Raw genomic sequence first — 15,472 nt, forward strand, 5'->3', positions numbered from 1 at the left:
TGAAGTCTGTGAAAAAGCAAAAACAACGCTCAGTGGCTTCCCACTAGGGATGAATGATCCATTGCTGTCCGCACCATGGCAGGCCAGGCCCCAGATGCCTGAACGAGTGGCTTGCTTTGCCTATGAGGTTCTTCTACCTCCCACTTCCCCTGTGATTTCTTCTCAGTTTTACCCTGCCCCAACCCAGGGAAGCTCTCCCTCCTGCTGTTCATCAGAGCAGGGCAATGTCTGACTTATTCATGGCTGGCTCCCCAACATTTAATGCAGAATAAATGCCTGAATAAAGCACTTTAATACTCACAGAGTGGCCACATTGATTTCCTATTTAATCCATTCAAATTTGGAAGATAGGTTATATTTACTTCATTTTTATAAATTTTATAAATTAAAAAACACCCAAGACGTGTGTGTCACACTTTATGGGGGCAAGACATGATTGCAAGAGGGACTTTACCTAACAATTGCAATCAGTGTAACCTGGCTTATTGTACCTTCAATGAATCCCCAACAATAAAAAAAAAAAAAAAAACACCCAAGACTAAGAAAAGTTAGATGACTCTGTAACAAGTGGTAGAGCTAAAATCATAGCTAGAATCTAAATTTTTAATTTAAGTCAAATATTCCTCCCACTATTCCACTGTGTCAATTTCCAACATTTAAAATTTTTTAGTCACTTCAATGTGTTATACACATCTGATTTAACTGAAGCATTTGAGAATGGTCAGGCATGTTATTAGCTGAGATACCATGACTTAAGCCAAGCTTCCAGCTCTTCTGTGCAAGTGTCAACCACTTTATTCTCAGTTGTAGCCCCGTAAGCACAGTGTGCGTGTCGCTCAGCAGAGCTGGCAGGTTTGAATCCAGCCCAGGCCTGCCAAATAACAATGACAACTACAACCAAAAAATAGCTGGGCATTGTGGTGGGCACATGTAGTTCCAGCTACTTGGGAGGCTGAGGCAAGAGAATCTCTTAAGCCCAAGAGTTTAAGGTTGCTGTGAGCTGTGACACCATGGCACTCTACCAAGGGCGATATAGTGAGACTCTGTCTCAAAAAAAAAAAAAAAAAAAAAGAGAGAGAATGCACATGGTATAACTGGTTTATAACCCACAAATATCTTAAGCATCCTGAGTATATTCTGCAGATTAACAGTTGGCCTGCAGACCTTGTTAAATATACTCAACATAGCAGAAGGTCCCTCTTTTTACAATATAAAAAATGATAGTTTGAGTATTTTTAGACATAGTGGAAAGGAGGGAAGGTCTGGAACCTGAACCCCACCCAGAAGAGTTCAAGGAGAGGCCAGAGAAGCAGGGCCTTTTCCAGGGGCCCCTTTGTGGAGTTTGCAGTAATGTAAAATAGTCATAAGTGAGGATATTGTCAGACTCTTAGATTTAGACTACAGAAAGTAAGCTACTGTCCAAAGAAGACTGATTCCTGTTTATGGAGAATCCATTGTTCGTTCCAAAGAGGATAACACAAACCACTCCAGACATAACTATACCTACACACACAAAATGTCTATGTGTAAGCAAATATTTCAAAACAGATAAACTTGGAGGACAAACAAAACTTAAGTCATTTTAAAGTCTATTAGAGAATCTATTGTGAGTCAAGTTCTATGCTAGAAGTTGTGAGTAAAGTATGAGTCATTAAAGTCATTTCCACTCAAGAATTTGATAAAGGTATTGCTATTTCACTAACTTTGCATTTTATTACAACTGCCTGCACTCAGAAAACAGTTTCTTAAGCTGAAAAAGTGCTTATTCCTCATAATGTAAATCTCACCTATGCCTGATATCTAAATATCCCTTACTCCCAATATTACTAAGTATTCAGACCACAACATCTAAGTTGCAAAAAATAAAAGTGAAAAACTGATAGTTTATCAAAACAGCAGCATTAATTGTGCATTTCAATATAACCTCAAATTATATGAGTGATTTTGTGGTAGCAGGAGATGGTAGCAATTTTTTTTTTAGTATACAACTTTTTTTTTTTTAATATGGAATGCTTCACTAATTTGCGTGTCATCTTTGTGCAGAGGCCATGCTAATCTTCTCTGTATCGTTCCAATTTTAGTATATGTGCTGTCAAAGCAAGCACATTAGTATACAAATTTTTAAATACAATTTTTATTTTTTTAAACATCTGTTTCTAAATGTAAATATCTCTTAGAGTATCCTTAGGATATACAAGAACCTTGCCCTACTTGGTCTTCTAGAAATCCAGCCTCCAGATTCTGCTATGGTCATTGTCCTTTTGCTGGAAACACATGTGTGAATTGCAGGTAGGGAAGGGTCGGTCACATGGCCCTCAGCTGAGAGCTGGCTCGCTCCTGCTCTGTGGGAGAGCAGCTCCCAGACAGGCAGCCAGCAACATTTCATGGCTAGGTATTCGTTCCTCTTGTATAACTGTCTCTGGATATGCTTTTAAAAATACTTCTAATATTTTAGCTTTTTATTTAAAAGGATTTCAGGTTTAGAAAAAGATTGTCAAAATAGTAAACCAATTTTTTAGGTAGGCTTCCTACCTAAAATTAACATTCCCTAAATGTTAATATCTTATGTGACCACAGGACACCAACTTCCGAAATGAGGATGCTGAGACTGACAATATTATTTTGTAATCTGTAGACTTTATTCAAATTCCACCAATTGCCCTATAAAAATCCTTTTCCTAATCCAGGATCACACATGGCACAGAGTTGCCCTGTTTTCTGAGGCCCCTTTAATCTGAAATAGTCCCTCAGTCTGTTTCTGTCATGATCGTGACATTTTGTTGGAATATTGGCAAGTTCTATCAGCTAATATTCCCAGTTTAGATTGGCCTCGTGTTTCCTCGTGATTCCATTCACATGAAGAAGTCCCGGCAGTCGCCCCGCAGAGGCCTGTAGTGCACTTGTCAGAGCCTCACAGGAAGGGGCACAGGGTTCCAACGGGCTCGCCCCACCCGGTGAGGGCGACTTTGATCACTCGGTTGTGTGTGTGATAAATAGGTTATTTTTCTTTTTGTAATTAAAAAGTGTCTTGTGAAGAGATACCTTGGGCCTGTGTAAATAGTCTGTTTCTCATCATAGTCTATTTGTCCACTAATTTTAGACTCTGCTGAAATAAATATCTCCACAGTGTTTGCCAAATGGTAATTTTCTATTTCCATCATAGCTTCTGTATTTATTAGCTGTAAATAAAGAGCTTCCCCTTTTCACTCATTTCTTTATTCAATTATATAATTGCATCAGTATGTAATTGTAAATGTATTCCTAATTTCATTCACGGAGAGGGTCCAGAAGCAATGGCACCCCAGAATCAATAAGTGCTCCTGTTACCCCAAACTTAAACCCTATTCTAACTCCAGATCTGGAGAAAGGAAGGTAGCAGATAACTCTGGAAGTGCCAGAAGTAAGGAAGATCTCAAAAAAGGATGGAAACACATCAAAAATATATAGGTTCTATTTTAAAGGACTCCTCATGGCCAAATATGGGATAATTTGAGAAAAAAATAATGGCAATAATTATTTAATTTTATTATTAAATATAAATAAATAAATATTATTATCATATATTATTTGGTATCTACATTTGCTTAATAATCATAATCATAATTAGATGTGATACATGAGTCCAAACTGATACCTACAAATAATTGGATATATAAAAATGATATAGTTGACAGATACAAGTGCCAGGAGCCATGACATTTTAATGCTAAAATATTTATATTCTAGGGAGGATTACCTTCTTAGTGATGACACTAACGAAAGCTTCTAGTGTAAGGTGGCAGGTGGCACTGATCCATTTCCATCCATTGTAAGGTTTACCTTAATAAATGACACGATGTAGGCTTTTGAAAAACATCCCAATAATGGACCAGAAACTTTGAGGAATAATTGAGGATATTAGAGTGAATGGGAGGTAGGCTTTAACATCTCCTGGATTTTTGGTTGAAACAAAGCTCACATTTACATAAACCCCTACGTGGTATGAAAGGATCCAAATAGAAGTCATTTAAATATTTGGACAAATCTTTATAATCGTTCCCATACCATATAACTTAATCTCATATAATCCCTATAAGAAACACATCTAAATTCAATTGCATCTGATATTTCTAAATGTGGGTGAATAAATAAATCAATAAATCAATTCCAAGCTAGCACACAGGTAGAGAACAAATACCTTTGATCCTCTGAGTCTCAAACCAGGCCTTGAACTAAGAATCCAAAACCCTGAGATTATCATTTTCTTTCATTCAGCTTTCTAGGGTGGTCAGCAGCTGGTGCATCCCACGGCACGAGGATCTCAGATGCCCACACGCTGGCCCACAGCAGTCTTATGTTTAAGAAACTTAATTTCAGATGAAGGGGCTAAGAATTTACATACAGTGTAGTGAAAAGGATCCAGAAATTGAACCACAAATCTGTGTTTGGATCTAGTATCTGTGACCTACTGCTTTGGCTATAGATAAATCATTTCAAGTCTCAGGGGATTTTTTTTTTCACCTGTTCCTTCTTCTCTCTCCTCCTCCACTCCCGTCTACTACATTCTTGAAGGTAACATAAAATAGAGGATGAGAATAGGGGAATTCAAACCTGCCTTCCTGCTGATTAGTTTGGGAACTTTGACCTACTTTCTTCACCTGGGAAATGACAGTGGTGACACTATCAGACGCTTCCTCACAGGGCCACCGTGAGACCAGTCTGGATGGAATAGGGCTTGTGGTTGTAGTGAGGTGTCCCTTCTAACTAACCTCAGCGGAAAGCAAATCATTTATTAAAAAGACACTAGGTTTCCTATAGAATTTCCCAGACACCCACAGAACCAGGTTTAGAAACTATAGAGTGAACAGTTTCAATCACATCACAAGAGTGAGCACTGATAGCCGAAACTTCCTCCTGACTTCCGCCATGCTTGTGGGTGACCCAGTCCCTCCAAGCACAGCCACTGGCTCAGGTTGCTCACTTCTGCCTCCCTGGTGTCTCAGAAAGCATAGTCACTGGTAAAATTGTAGCAGCAAGGGAGTCTGGGATGTGTGTTTTACGGACTTTCCCCTCCACACTGCAAGCAGAGACATTAGAAGGGGTGATGACGCGTGCCCACTGAGCAGGGTCTGCATGATCCACACTTTGGGGCTCTTAAATTTTATACTCAGACTCTTCTCATCCTTAAGGTCACAGACCAATCTGCCCCGGTCTAACCATCCCTGTGTGAATGAAAATTCCACAACCTTCACCTCAAAGAGGGGCTCTCACGTCTCGTCATTGCGTTTATGTCTGGGAGAAGCTCAGTCATCCTTCAATTTAGCATGATCCCTGCTTGATGTCTTTTAGCTGTGAACAAAACTGACAGCTGAGTCACTGCCGGAACACCTCTGTGAAACAGAAAGGGAAGTGAAATGGGGGCAAGGAGGAAAGAAAATGAGTTGTTTTTTGTTTTTGTTTTTGTACATTCCTCATCTCTGTACGGTTCTATTTGGAATTTATCATTTTTTTGTCCTCTACTCTTTGTTTCATTTTCTCTTTGCATTCAGTCGCTGGAGGTTTTCACTTAGGAACACAGACTTTGATTCTTAAGCAGCTGGTTCCTTGTTGTCTTGCTCACGTAAGTTGCTGTAGTCACCTGCTGAGTTTTATGACTCAGTATAAAGGCGCTAAAGGGAGGCACTCGGTCCAGGCAGACTGGTCCTCACTCTCACTGCCCAGCAGCAACTCATCTTCCCTCCATTATCAGGACCTATCATCTGGTCCTTTAATTGTCTTTCATTCTATGACATGAGGAGGATCAAAAGACTTGCTGGATGTCTCAACTTCCAGATCAACAGAAATAATATTGTTTCCCCTAAGGTATGAATTCCTTCTTTTTTCCCTAACCCGGGAGTTTCTACCGTTATGGGGACAGGAAATGAACTTTTTGTAAGTGGATCATTTATTGTTATAGTGTGAGGAGCCACTTCCATTTCCGTCCCTTTGTTTCTGGACCCCTGAATACTGGCTGTAATGGAAGTAACACAGGCTGGTTGTGGTCACTCACACCTGTGTTCCTAACACTCTGAGAGGCCAAGGGGTGAGGATCCCCTGAGTAAGAGTGAGACCCCACCTCTACTAAAATAGAGAAATCAGCTGGGCACCGTAGTGGGTGCCTGTAGTCTACTCGGGGCCGAGGCAGGAAGATGGCTTGAGACCGCGAGTTTGAGGTTGCTGTGAACTAGACGGACACGGACATACTCTACCCACAGCAACAGAGCAGGACTGTCTCAAAAAAATAAATAAATAAATAAATAAAGGAAAGAAAGAAAGAACAATAAGAACAGATATTCCATCTTGTAGGGTGGTACTCCAGCTTCTCAGGGCATTTCCATGTGACAGAAATCTTACTTATCGAATCTTCCACAGTCACTGTACATTCTCCAAGGCTTCCTCAGTAAAGAGATGCATGCTAAGAGCAGTGAACCCATCTATATTGACAAGTCTTTTATCTTCTGTATTCTGATGCATTAACATCTGAGGTTTTGCTGACCCTGGAAGGATTGTTCCTCCCAGGATCAGCCACTTTCTAGAGATAGTAAAAGAGAATTTTACCTAGCTTGGGAGAGAGGGGAGCATACCTTTCATGGAGAAATCAAGCAATCTGGAGCACCCCCCCACCAACCTCTGCTATCTGGTTCTCACTTTGGGCCACTATGCACCTGCCATAATCACCCCAGGGCCCAGTATCAGACAACTAAGGAAAGTCCCTGTGCCCTACAGCCCACTGACATTATTATAACTAGCCAGTCCTAAAGCTACTTACCCGACCTTATCTGTTCCTTTGTGTGGAAATAATGAGAGCTTTTTTTTTTTTTCTTTTGAGACAAAGTCTTCCTTTGTCATAGAGTGCCACAGTGTCATAGCTCACAGCAACCTCAAACTCTTGGGCTCAAGTGATTCTCTTGCTTCACCCTCCCCAGTAGCTAGGACTATAGGTGCCCACTACAATGCCCAGCTCTTTTTTAGAGACGGGATCTCACTCTGGCTCAGGTTGGTCTCGAACCTGTGAGCTCAGGCAATCCACCCGGCTGCCCAGAGTGCTGGGATTAGAGGTATGAACCCCCTCACCCAGCCCATGGTGAGAGATCTTGCCAATGTTTTTCCCTTGTGCACTTTGCTCCTGACTGACCCTGGGACTGCCTCGAGTGTCCCCTCACATGCCATAGCACAGCTTCCCTCTCTAGAACCATAACCGGTATCTTTTTGATGGCAATCATCTCCCAAGCTGTTGGCCTCACCATACCTGAATACTAATACTAAACTTAAACATTTTAAAATACTATCCATATCAGTCCATTGCCTTAATTTGCTCTCTGTAAAATTAGTTTCTTTCTTTTTTTTAGTATGCGATTCTTTTATTATGAACAATACATATTTTAATATGTTTTGAAGTGTAAAGTATTTTGTATAATTTTTCTATAAACTTTCCACATCTTTTTTCTTTTTTTTTTTTTAACATAGCCTTCCTGGCATTTTCTTAGTTATTGTGTTAAGACATTTATATTCTACGTTTACTAAGTCCCACATGTACCCTTGTAAGATGCACCGCAGGTGTAATCCCACCAATCACCCTCCCTCCGCCTATCCTCCCCCCTCCCTCCCCTCCCTCTCCCCCTTCCCCCTATTCTTAGGTTATAACTGGGTTTTAGCTTTCATGTGAAAGCCATAAATTAGTTTCATAGTAGGACTGAGTACATTGGATACTTCTTCTTCCATTCCCGAGATATTTTGCTAAGAAGAATATGTTCCAGCTCCATCCATGTAAACATGAAGGAGGTAAAGTCTCCATCTTTCTTTAAGGCTGCATAATATTCCATGGTGTACAAGACAGGTGCACGGTCTACAGACATATGAAAAAATGCTCATCATCTTTAATCATCAGAGAAATGCAAATCAAAACTACTTTGAGATACCATCTAACTCCAGTAAGATTAGCCCATATCATAAAATCAGTTTCTTAAATAGAAACAATGTTTGTAAGATGCTATTGTGGAGAATAATAACTGCAGGGACTGTGTTTCTGACAGAAATATGGCAAACAGATAACACAATTTTAAATCTTAAAAATGTGTCTTTTCCATGAGAAATAAAAATAACCTGTCTCCAGATTAGCTGTTACTTCTTATGTGGTGGCAGGCCTTTGAGTCTTACTTAATGGTGTCTGTGATATGGAACACTTAGAGAAGCCTTGGAGAAGTTAAATTCAGCTTTAGAGACCAAGCCTGCTCTATTTGTGACCCCGCTGAGAAAGCCCCAGAGTGGCTGGGGAGAGAGACTCACTGACATTCACCCTGCCCACTGGATCATTGAAGCTGCTTCGGAGGGAAACTTCTGAGTCCATACCCTGCAGAATAAGGGTCAGAATCTGATTTTTAGCTCTGTCTTTCCTAAATGCTGAAACAGCTAATCAGTTCTTTTAGGATCATAAAAGAGATTTCTTGGTTCTAAAAAAAAAAAAAGAAGAAGAAGAAGAAAATCTGTATTGGTTATTATCTATTGCCCTGTAACAACTTACCCAAAATTTAGTGGCTTATATTAAGCAACAAACACTTGTTAACGCACAGTTTTTCTGTGGGTCACAAATCCCAGTGTGACTTAGCTGTCTGCCTCTGGCTCCAGGCTTTTATGAGGTTTCAGCCAAGCTAAAGACTGGTAGGAAGAAGGCATTGAGGTCCAGGCCTCCTCAAGTGGACCAAGCCGACCTCTCCACAGGGCTGCCTCAAGGAATGTCAGCGGCTTCCTCCAGCAAGTCCCCCAAGGGGCAGCAAAAGGTCACACAGCAGGTGGAAGTCATAGTCTATGTGTAGCCTGATCCTGGAGGTGACATGCCATCACTTTGTCATCTCCCACTTATTAGAAATGAGTCCGCAAATCCAGCCCACACTGAGGAGAGCGGTCACAGGGTGTGAATACGGGAAGGGGATCGGTGGGGCCATCCTCAAGCCTGCCTGCCACACTACGCCTTGGGTTGGGGATTTAACCGCCTGTGGGTTCCCTTCTTCCATTAGGCTCTTCAGTAGTGACAAGGGCCCAGCCCATGTCACACATTCTTCAAGCTCTCCCTACTGGTCCACAGCAGGAACCTCTCCTTGGTAACTCTTCATGTAAGGTGAATCCAGGCAATAGTTTAAGCAAATATTTCATCACTGCATGTGGATGGTCACATCGCCTCATCTTCTCATGTTGATCCTTAGATAAGCAATCCTAGATTCCTGTCTTCTTAAGGCTCTGTTATCTACAACCACTTCTGATACTAACTAATACTGGGCAGAATTTTTAGTCAAAGTCAACAGATTCAACTTCAGCAAACATTAACAAATGGAGCAATTAAAGTTACTTATTAGCTTTGAGGTTTTCAGAGAATACCAGAAAACCAGGTGTGGCTCGGGAGAACATCCAGCACAGCAGGGGACTGACTTACTAGAAACACAATTGCTATCAACTTCCACCACTTAGTAATTGTGACACTGCACACTGCACACCAGAAATCCTGTCACATCGACCCAGAAAGGTCTGGCGCTTCAGCAGACAATAAATTCTAGCAGTCTCCTCATCGAGGGCACTGGCTTCCATTGCTTACAGCCAATGCCAAGATTTACCTAGTGCATTTGTTTATCAGAACCCAGGTCACACATAGAATTAACCTGTAAGGAAGTTTGGCATATACATAGGTTACTTTCCAGCCTTTATAATACAAAGAGAAGTTGAAATGGATATGGAGGGTGCTGATTTACAGTGCAGTCCTGTGTTGCTTAATGACAAGGACATGTTGTGAAATGTGTTGTTAAGCAACTGAGCATCATACTGAGCACTTACACAGACCTGGGGTCATAGAGCCTACTGCACACATAGGCTGTATGGTACAGCCTGTTGCTCTCAGGCTACACACCTGTAAGGCATATTATAGTGCTGAATATTGTAGGTAGTTGTAACACAATGGTAAGTATTTGTGTAGAAAAGGCACAGTAAAAATACAGTATAAAAGGTAAAAAATGGTACACCTGTATATGAATGAGGCTTGCAGACTGGATGAGTCAGTGAGTGGTGAGTGAATGTGAAGTTACTGTAAACTTAGGCTACACTACATTTATTCAAAAAATAAACTAATTGTATTATAAGATTATGATGTCCCTAGGCAACAGGAATTTTCCAGCTCCACTGTAATCTTAACGGACTGCCTTAGTTTATGTTGTCTGTCCTTGCCAGAAGCATTTCTGTATTGGGCGTGACTACGTTGGCAGCAATAGCCACAGTGCCTAGAATAAGAGAAAGAGAGGGAACAGGACCTCAGCAATGGAGGGGGTCCCAACTGGGCAGCCTGTTTGTTTGTTTGTTTTTTAAACAAAAAGTGTCCTTTGTCTTAGGCTCCTCAAGAAGCAAATAGCAGAAAATAGGTCAAGTCAGTCAAGTAAGGAAAACAATACCTAACCTGCTTTAGAATTGACTGAGGGCTTTCTACCTGCTAGCCACTATGTTAGGTATTATTTTCCTTACTTGACTGACTTGACCTATTTTCTGCTATTTGCTTCTTGATATCATTGAAGAGCCTAAGAAAAAGGATACTTTTTGTTTATTAAAAAAAAAAATGGGCTGCCCACTTGGGACCCCCTCCATTACTGAGGTTCTGTTTCCCTCTTTCTCTTATCTCTCTCTTTTATCTTTCAATAAACTCTGTCCTTTTGCTTACTCAAGTGGTCCATGAGTTCATTCTTCAAACCCTAAGATCAAGAACCCAACACAGAGAGAAATTCCAGCTATAGTGATAATAATTTTTACTTGTCTATTTAACTACATTAAGGGTTATCCAGATATTTCTGAGTTTGTCTATGAGGGTGTTTCCAGAAGAGATACATAATTGGATCAGTAGACTAAGTAAATAAAAACAAAAACCATCAACCCAGAACTAAATAATGAATCAGAGAAAAGGAAAGACAGGAAATTTGCATTTATAGAGTGCCTATGAGGACCATGCATCATATTGGATGTTTTCAATATTCTACCCCTTTTAAGAAAAATCAGATGGAATCTGCAATACCTTTGGTATCTTTTGGCTAGACACAGGGAAAAAAAAATGTTTAAAGATATTTCTGACCAATCCAAAGAGAATGAAATAAGCCTTTCTCCAGCAGCTCCTTGTCTAGTCCCCCCCAATAGGGTTAATTTTTTGTGCTCTCACAAGGCTGTCATCCCTGTATATCCAAGGTCACTGTGAATATGAAACATTTAAATGTAGTCTGCTCCAGAATGGTATTCTGTGCATGACCTCGCAGCAAGTTTAACTGCTTGGCTGTGGTTAAGCAAAGATTACGCTTAAGCCTTAATTCATTTCCTGATTGCTAAATGTGGACGCACAGGGAACAGGAAATAAATTCTTACCACATGTGCCTCAGTGAGCTATGTCCCAGGGTGACCCTCAGAACTGGCACCGTCAATTGGCTTATATCCACAGACCCACGCTATCCAAATGGGGGTTCAGGAACAGGTACAGGTGTGCTGAGCTCTTGGGACAGGTAGGTGGGCCCACAGGCAACTGGCACTCCCCGAATCAGGCACCCCCAGCAAAAGCAGCCTCATCAGGTTGTCCCTGAATGTTCAAAGTAGTCTGCGTGGCATCCTGTGTAAAGAAGTTGGGAAGCGCAGCTGTAGGTATTTGTCACCTGCTGATTTCCTTGCCCTGAGGCACATTTTCCATAAAGTCTGCACCCCCATGACTTAGCCCTTGACTTTTTGAGGGTGTCAAAGAGACATCAGATCTGGTAACTTTATGAAAAGAAATTGGCCTGGGAGAGGTAAGTAGGAAGAAATGCTACATATAAACACATCACCCTTTTGGCTAAATGTTAATTAACCTAGAAAAGCATTTTATTTTATGATTGCTGAAATCTTTCATGATATGTGCCCCACGGGAGTAAAGCAGTTCTCTAAGCATTTTTCCCTAAAATGCATCCTGATACTGCTCTCCCACTAGTGACCAGAGTCACCTATGGGTCCTGGGCAAGTCATTTCCCTGCATTGCCCCTGTCTCATCTGTAATAGACATTGGATCATCTGACGGCTATAATTAGTTTCAGTTCCAAATGAATCCACGTGAAAGCTTAAAAACATTGTCAATGTACTAAACTTCTAAGTTCAGCAGAAGAATGGTTTTTTAAATGGCACTAGGGCCTTTACTTGAATTGAATTGATTATACTGAATTGGGACAAATGATACCCTAACAGGAAATAGTGGCTTTCTGCTTATCTCAAGTGAAGTGATCATTATAAAAAGCATTAATATTTTCTTGTAATTTCCTTCTTGCATGATTGTGAGAAATTAAGGGTTCCCTTTAATCATTCAGCACCGTGTTAATCACTTTACTCAAGTTTTATTTCGCATCTAAATTAAATGAACGCATTACCACAGGTAAACGTATTTGTTTTACATCTTCTATGACATCCTATGTATGACATCAGCATTTATAACACTTAAGCAGCAATGAGATACATGTTCCTTTTCTTGAGTTCAGGAAGGAGGTAGAGAAAATGAAATAGGAACACGAGGCATAGCCTTGCTGCCTGCCTGCAGCAAGACCACCTGTGAGACGGCGCCTTCCTCACGGCAAAGCTTAAGGCTGAGTTGAGTGAGCTGGGCTTATGCACTTCTGGAAAGGGAGCAGCATTCACACTCGGTCTCCCCTCACTGGCTAATGTGAGAGACCACGGGGACTCTGCATGGTAAGAATGGAGAGGAGGTTAGTTCCAGCACTCAGATTTCTTAAATCTCTGGTCACTATTCCAAGGACATCTACTTCCAGGCCCTCTCCAAATTCACTAGGTATTTGAGATGATGGGGGCTTTAATTTTCTTCCTGACAACCCTGTGGCTGGCATCTCTTACATGCTGTGCCCACCATGCTGAGATGGGGCGTCCCCTGGAGAGCTTCATGGCCAAGTCAAATAGAGAGGGAGGGGCGGGGTCTGGCTACAAATGCAAATTAAAGCTTCCATTCAAGTCCAGGCTCTGTTGTTAGGACATTATCATCTATGAAAATGGAGAGTCCCTAGAAACAGTTAACAGTGGGGTGATGTGTTAAAAGCAAGTAACCAGGGATGCCAAGTTCATAGGACGGTAGCTCCCGTCTACTACAGGCTTCCCTCTTTCTGTGTCTCTGGAATAGAAATGGTTGGCCTGGGGGTGAGGGAGGGTATGGGCACGTAATTTATTGCAAAAGCATAAAATCACAACAATGACACAAAAGGACAAAGGACAGAGGGTGGCAGCTCCTGTTTGGTTTTCCTCTTCATTGGTGTAAATCCACGGGGATGGATTAGGTGGTGGTCTGGTTTATACCCGGCTCTGAAGGTGTGCACAATTCAGGCAGCTGCACATTCCAAAGATCAAGCTGAGTAAATCTGAGAAACAAACATCTGTAAGAGAAATTGCAAACCACGGTACATCCCTCGGGGCTCAGGCTGTCTGTGAGGAATCTCCAGGGCTCGTCTTTTGAGTCATTTGGGGTGCCCCTCCCTAAACCGCAAATTCATCGGTCCCCTGCAATGAAGAAAGGCTGCCCAGCTCCTCTCAGGACTGGGAGACAGAGAGTAACTGCATATCTCAGGGGAAATGCACAAGGATCAGAAAAGAGACCTGCCTGCCATTGGCAACAGAGGAGACAGAGCTTCCCTTTACATTCTCAGTTCTGTTGTTGTTGTTGTTGATTCTGCTGCTTTACGGGCTCTTCTCTGAGGCAACCCTCCACTACAGAGAGAGAAAGCATTTGTAGCATCCTGGAGCTGTGGATTTTGGATGGAAGGAGCTTGGGTTTGTGTCATTACTCTAGTTGTTCTCTGATGGACACAACCTGTGTTAAAAATATTGCCCCAACAGTGAGATATTGGTTGCTTAGAAAAGTATTTCACCAAAACTGAAATACTGCTTGATAACATTTTATTCCTATCTAAGTATGCTTGTGTCTAGAGTAATAAACTTATAGAGAACCTGGGGGGAAAGACATTTTATAAAGAAAAAAGCCAAGGTTATGATTTACTTTCCCTGGGGATGCTATACAGTTAGTCATTGGTGGAGTCAAGGCTAGAATCTCAACCTGACCATCATTTTCATACAATTCAGGTACCCAAAGAATCTTGGCCACTATATGCAAGAGGAAAATAATTACAAAAAAATCTTACCAGAAATGTGTCATTGGGCTCCTGCAAATACTTGAAACTGTGGCCCTAAAGGGAGAAGGGGGGCCCTGGGGTGCTGAAGATCAAAGGAGCATGGAGACCAGGAAGAAAGAAGAGGCGCTAAGGAAAGCAGCGCCAGACTGGCTTCCAGTAATCTCCAGAGCTTTGGAGCAGCCACTGTGGAAAACAGCATGGCAAGTCCACAGTTACACGGCACTACCAGAGCCCCTGGAACTCCACTGCTGGGGACAGGTCCAACAGAAGCAAAAGCAGGAACTTGAAGAGAGATCTGTACACCCATCACAGGAGCCATAGCAAGAGGCAGAAACAACACAAGTGTTCATTAGCAGATCACAGTGGAATACTATTCGGCCTTAAAAAGGAGAGAAAATCTAAGTGAAATAAGCAAGACATAAAAAGAGAAACATTGCATGATTCCACTTATGCGACGTACCCAGAATAGGCAAAATCACAGAGACAGAAGGTGTAATAGTGGTTAGCAGGGGCTGTGGGAGGGAAGGCAATGGGGAGTTCCTGGGTACAGAGCTTCTGTGTGGGATGCTGAAAACATTCTAGAGATGGATGGAGGTGATGGCTGTAAAGCAATGTGAACGTACTTGACGCCACTGAATTGTGCACTTGAGATAGCTAAAACAGTATCTTAATAACAAATCCACTGTATATAATAAATCCATCACATATCACACACACATATATATACATATATACATACAAAGCCACAATTTTAAAAAGTCAAAATAATTTCTGGACCATAGGCCAAGATAAAATGGTTTGGGTCAAGGAGAGACAGATGGGAAGAAAGGACCAAAATCTAACGCCTATGAAATGTAAATGAGGTGATTTATAAATTCATTATTTGCCATTCATTTTGATTATTATTGACATTTTAACTCCATCATACAAATAAATGCACCAACTCAACAAATTATGAACAAAAATATGATCAGCTTTTCTACCCTCTTGTTTTGGAACATTGTATTAGAAGCCCTGGAGGAATCTTTGTGGATGTGCAGATCCTTCCTGCTCTGAGGATTATGTCGCCCCAGGCTCCTTCCTAGCATTGGTTCCAGAGGATCAGCTGGAGCTGTTCCATCACCTGGTATAGTGTCTGATTCCGTGAAGCTACAAGGATCTTTGCTTGGGTGTCTACGCCTCCCCCACATTTATTTATTTATTTATTTATTTATTTTTAGAGACAGAGTCTCACTTTGTGGCCCTCAGTAGAGTGCTGTGGCATCACAGCTCACAGCAACCTCCAGCTC

The 15,472-nt window shown here is 41.5% G+C and overlaps 1 non-coding gene across 1 annotated transcript; it reads right to left on the reverse strand.

The window, feature by feature from the left end:
- Positions 1-1,998: 1,998 nt before the first annotated feature.
- On the reverse strand, positions 1,999-2,105 carry LOC128597844 (U6 spliceosomal RNA). Its single transcript, XR_008383400.1, has one exon. It is a non-coding gene; the product is annotated as a U6 spliceosomal RNA (small nuclear RNA).
- Between the last annotated feature and the right edge of the window lie 13,367 nt (positions 2,106-15,472).

Source organism: Nycticebus coucang, chromosome 10 (genome assembly GCF_027406575.1).
Source record: "Nycticebus coucang isolate mNycCou1 chromosome 10, mNycCou1.pri, whole genome shotgun sequence".
NCBI lineage: Eukaryota > Metazoa > Chordata > Mammalia > Primates > Lorisidae > Nycticebus > Nycticebus coucang.